Source organism: Leptodactylus fuscus, chromosome 11 (genome assembly GCF_031893055.1).
Source record: "Leptodactylus fuscus isolate aLepFus1 chromosome 11, aLepFus1.hap2, whole genome shotgun sequence".
NCBI classification, from domain to species: domain Eukaryota; kingdom Metazoa; phylum Chordata; class Amphibia; order Anura; family Leptodactylidae; genus Leptodactylus; species Leptodactylus fuscus.
In genome coordinates, this window is record NC_134275.1 from 58698522 (window position 1) to 58704601 (window position 6080).

The window sequence follows — 6080 nt, forward strand, 5'->3', positions numbered from 1 at the left end:
AGGACATCGATTCCGGCGTGGATCGTGATGATCTCCTCGCGGCAGTATCCGACATCACGCTGTTGGTGGATCACCTGACAGAGGCTACCCATTTTCAGACCCGTCTGGCAGCTAGATCCATGACACTGGCTACTGTGGCTCGCCGACCCCTATGGCTGAAGCCCTGGAAGGCTGACCTTACTTCCAAAAATAGCCTCTGTGGTCTCCCCTTTGAGCCCGGACGGCTGTTCGGAAGGGAGCTCGACCACATCATGGAAGGCTGGGCCGACTCCAAGGGCAAGAACCTGCCACAGCCCCTTGAAGGTCGGAGTACCTCCTTTCGAGGAAGAGGCACTCGAAGAGGCACCAGAGGCCAGCGGCGATCCGGGAGAGGAAGAGGTCGGGGCTCATCTCGTGGCCGTAAGAATGCCCCCTTCTAATTCCCTCTCAGTACACCCCCCCTTTCCTACTCCCCCCCCCTCCCCTGGGGTGGGCGGTCGTCTTTCCCACTATGTGGAGGCCTGGCGGCAGAATATTCGGGACCCCTGGGTCATCCAGATGATCCAGGAAGGTTATAAAATTAATTTTGTTTCCCAGCCGCCAGAGAAGATGGTAAGAACCCGCCCTCTTCAGGGCCCCAAACAACTTCATCTGGAGAGATTGATTCAGGAGTACGTGGACAGGGCCGCGCTAGAGATGGTTCCTCGTGCAGAACAAGGCACAGGCGTCTACTCTCCAGTCTTCTTGGTCCCCAAGCCATCAGGCGAGTGGCGTATGATCATCGATCTCAGGTATCTGAATCACTTCATCCGCAGGCTGCGGTTTCGCATGGAAACCATAAGGTCAGTACTACCTTTCATGCACCCTGGAGATAACTTCGTCAATCTGGACCTGAAGTACGCCTACCTCCACGTACCCATCTTTCTGGCACACCGAAAGTTCCTAAGGATTGCCGTAGACATACAGGGGAAAGAGGCGCACTTCCAGTTCACAGCCCTCCCGCTCGGCATATCCTCCGCCCCCCACACCTTCACAAAGGTCATAGCTCCGGTCGCTGCCGCCCTGCGCCTTCAAGGCATATTCATAGTCCCGTACCTGGACGACTGGCTTCTGAAGGCTCATTCAAATGAGGTTCTTACCACGCAGGTGCAGACCGTCGTAGCTCTACTAGACAAGCTGGGGTGGCTGGTAAACTGGCAGAAGTCAGTGATGGTGCCATCAACACGAGTTCAGTTCCTGGGACTTATTCTAGACTCTCTCAACATGACGGTCTCTCTACCCTCTCCTCGCTCGGGCGGCACATCATTTGTCTTCCACACGGAAGGTCACCATCAGGACGGCTATGAAGGTCCTTGGATTGATGTCCGCTGGCCTAGATGCAGTTCCTTGGGCCCTATGGCATATGCGCCCTCTACAAAACAAGATCTTGAGAGTCTGGAATCACAGTCCTTCAGGTTTACAGAAGCCAATCCAGTTAACCATCAGCACCCGGCAAACCTTGCCCTGGTGGACCCATCTGCGAGATGGGAAGTCCTCGGTCCAGCCCGCCTGGACCCTGTTGACTACAGATGCCTCCCTCACAGGCTGGGGAGCTCATCTGGGGGAGACCCCGGTTCAAGGTACATGGAATCAACGGGAGAGGACGCACTCATCCAACTGGCGCGAGCTTACCGCAGTTCATCGAGCCCTTCTGTCATTTGCACCACTTCTACGAGGGAAAGCGGTCAAAGTAAGATCAGACAATCTGACGACAGTCCACTATATCAACAAGCAGGGAGGAACCAGGTCCCCCTCGCTCATGCAAGTCACCAACCTGATCTTCTCCTGGGCAGAACGAAACCTCTCCCAGCTGGCCGCAGTACATATCCAGGGCCGCCTGAACATCCTAGCGGACCAACTCAGCAGAGGCCGGCCGACCGCAGGCGAATGGTCCCTGAATCAGGACATCTTCCACTACCTGACCAGGAGGTGGGGTCTCCCCGAGGTGGATCTGATGGCCACCCAACACAATGCCAAAGTAGAAAGGTTTTGCTCCCTGTACCGGGAAGACAACCCTTTGGCTGTGGATGCCCTGTCAATACCATGGAGGTTCGAACTGGCATACGTGTTCCCTCCCATCCCGATGATCCCAAAGGTATTGGCGAAACTCAGGCAGGACCAGACTTCGGCAATAGTGATCATGCCGTTCTGGCCAAAAAGGGCATGGTTCACCGACCTTATCCTTATGAGTCGGGGGAACTACTGGAGGCTTCCACCAGTCAGGAACCTGGTGTCACTGAACAGTCGGCCGTGTCTGGGCCTAGACAAATTCAACCTCACTGCCTGGAAGCTAACCGCACCATATGCGCAGACAGATGATTGTCCCAGGGAGTGCTAAGTACCTTAGCCCATTCAAGAGCAGAGGCAACCAATCAGAGCTACCAAAGGATCGCCCGGATATTCAGAGATTGGTGTACAGGCAGCCACCGCGATCCAGACAGAGATGCAGTCCTAGAGTTCTTACAGAACGGCTTGGAGAGAGGACTAGCACCTACCACCCTCAAGGTTCAAGTGTCAGCTCTATCTGCTCTCCTGGAGACACGGTTATCACAAGATCCTCTTGTCAAACAGTTCCTTAGGGGGGCTGCCAGGCTCCGCCCCTCAGGTACGGCCCCCTGTCCCCAGGTGGGACTTGGCCGCGGTTCTACAAGGGCTATGTGCGCCCCCCTTCGAACCATTATCTGAAGTGGACTGGAAGTACCTGTCATTTAAAGTGACCTTTCTGTTGGCAATAACCTCCGCCAAGAGGGTTGGCGAATTGCAGGCTCTAGCAGCCTCCGAACCTTTCATAACTTTCTTTCCTGACAGAGTACAGCTAAGGTTCGTCCCAGGATTCTTGCCGAAGGTACCCACACTTCAGAACACCAATCAAGTGATCACCCTACCGGGCTTCTTTCCTTCCCCTGCCACTGAGCAGGAGGAGAAGCTACACACACTGGATCTGGTAAGAGCACTACGTATCTACCTGGACCGTACAGCACCGTTCCGAAGATCAGAGAATCTTCTGGTTAATGTGTTTGGCCACAATAGAGGCGCTAAAGCATCAAAGGTAACCCTGTCTAGATGGATCAGAGAAGCCATCAGCTGTTCCCTACGGGCTCAGAATCTTCCTGTTCCAGATTTCCTACGAGCCCATGCCACCCGATCAGTGGCAACATCATGGGCAGAGACACGGTTCCTTTCTCTAGAGCAGATATGTGCTGCAGCCTCTTGGAGCTCACAGCTGACTTTTGCCAAACACTACAGATTGGACTGGCGTACGGCCGATGCTACAGCATTTGGGCACTCCGTCTTGGCATCAGCCTGCCAGGAGGTCCCGCCCTAGGGGAGATAATACTTGCTAAATCCCCAGTTGTGCTGCTGTTGGGCGTAGGGGGAAAGAAAGATTATGAATGATAATCTGTTTTCCCTTAGCCCAAACAGCAGCACAAGGCTCCCTCCCTAAGAGGTGCTATTGTACAGATTTTGTGTATGTGTGTGTAGCTCTTGGCATAAATTACTCTCTGTATATCATACTTGTTACTAACACAAGGGAGGAGCATGTCTTCCGGCCTCTTATAGGGGTCAAAAGCTGTTAGGTAATTAAAAATTCCACCTGTCCTAACAGCTCATTAGGGGCAGGAATACCCCAGTTGTGCTGCTGTTTGGGCTAAGGGAAAACAGATTATCATTCATAATCTTTCTTTACTGAACTATGTGTAACTTTTAATGTGCAATGGCGGCCATATACTGTACAGAGTTACCGTGGTGTAAATTACCAATGTAGCAATGGTTGTGATGGCTTAGGCCTCTTTAACCCCTTAGACCTCATGCAAATGTTCCAAATTTTATATAGCTGCAATATAGTAGCTCAGAAGTCCTTATTGTTACCCCAATATATATGACTGCTGAGAATGAACCTTACAAGAACAAAAAACCTCCGCCCCTAAAAACCCCCAAATAAGGCCAGGACAAATTAAATGTGGTTTAAGTGGGTTGGCCACAGCTTTTATTAACGTAAATTAACAAAAATAAACCCAATACTGTCTTCCTCTTGTCTTCCTCCAAATCAGTCCGCTGGTAGACAGCAGGACTGCTAAACTGCTGTTCGTCCCACGGAATGTGGGACACACCCGCCTGCTGTGACAACAAAGAATGAAAAAACCAAGGAAAACAATATACCGCGAGGGCAAGGGTGGGCGGGCGTTTCCTCACAACCGACTGCTGGAGGGTGAGTGCCTGACCCACGTGCCCCCTAGTCAATTTATAAATTCACTTTTATTTATGATATGACCTAATCAAAACATGGGGCGGAGGCAAGCTGATTTAAAAAATCACATAGTAACCCCCATCACAGCAGTCACAGCCCTTTTCCCTATGCGGTGCAAGGGCTACCAGACTGCTGAGAATGAACCTTACAAGAACAAAAAACCTCCGCCCCTAAAAACCCCCAAATAAGGCCAGGACAAATTAAATGTGGTTTAAGTGGGTTGGCCACAGCTTTTATTAACGTAAATTAACAAAAATAAACCCAATACTGTCTTCCTCTTGTCTTCCTCCAAATCAGTCCGCTGGTAGACAGCAGGACTGCTAAACTGCTGTTCGTCCCACGGAATGTGGGACACACCCGCCACAGAGGAGACAGTGTACCCCCTACAACTGGCTCTGACCAACCCCACCAGCCAAAAGGAGGGCCCTCTCCACACCATCCTGCAAAGCAGACAGAAAGATGTCCAGACCAATGGGGTTCAAGTGAACCCCATCCGGCAGCAACAAATCCCTATTGTCCCCAGAGAGCTCAGCATGCCTAATAGCAACACCGCCCAAAGCACATACGTGCTTGGCAACTCGCACGTTCAAAACCTTCCGGGAACGCTCCAGCGCAGCATGTGAGCGAGCGCCCCGCCACCGAGCCCTGGGGACAACTTCAGACCACACAGGAATGACCCTAGGAAAAAACTCCGACAGACGAGTGAAATCTTGACGGATGACCGAAATTAGGTCACCGAGCTTCACTTTCCCCAAATCGTTCCCCCCTGCATGGACAACTAAAACAACCGTCCCTGAGACCTGACAGCTAATCTTCGCAACCTCCGCTAGGATCTGCACCCATTTAAGGCCTCTAATGCCCACCCAGTGTACAGAAATACCGGTGAGGCCAAGGGAGAGGCCAATTGGACGCACCGCCGCTCTGCGCGCAGCCCAAAAAACGTAAGAATGGCCCAGGATCCACACAGAGACAGGGGACGGACCTGAAAAAGAAAACAAAAAACAACAGACGTAAAATGAACAACGAAAAAAGGTCACACAAGCATCAAATCCGGCCTAACATAACGGCGGAAGCAATCGGATTTCCACCTACCCAATCTCTTAATGGATTCCGAACCCAAACCACAAAGGTCGGCCGTAGTGGCCGCCCCTATGCGGAATGAATGAGTGCCGAACTCTCCCGGATTAAAGCCCAAAAAACGTAGAGCGGAACGAAAAACCGCCGAAAACTGAAAGCGCGTTAGAGGAAGGCCCGAACTATGTACCAAAAACACCGGAGACCGAAAACGGCGATCTAAAAATTCCCCAACTAAACGCACGGGACAAAAAAGTGACCCTGAAGGGCGAATGGGAACCCACGACCCCTGTCCATACACATCCGTCTTGGAATGACGGATACAGATACGAACCTCTGACTCCGAGTAAAAAATGTCCCCAATAGCCAGGCCCCCGCCGGAAGATTTACTAGAAGGGAGGAGCTCACCAATCCGCAAGGCACAAAAGAAAGCCAAGGAAAAGGCGACTCGAAAAAGAAGGACTTCACTCTCATCAACACACACACTGGGAAGAACATGCAACAATTTTTCCAACAACTGAAAGGAAACGGGACGACGCATATCGCGGCGGCCCGATTCCTTCCGCCATCCCTTCAGAATTTGCCTAACTAAAAATGATTTCGTAACATCGCAACGACCCAAAAGTTTAAACATAAAGGCAATCCCCGCGAGCTTCCGCGCCGCCGTGGCGGCCGAGACCCCCTGATCGCGAAGACAAGCTAAAAATGATACGACCAGCTGAGCCAAAAGGTGATCCTC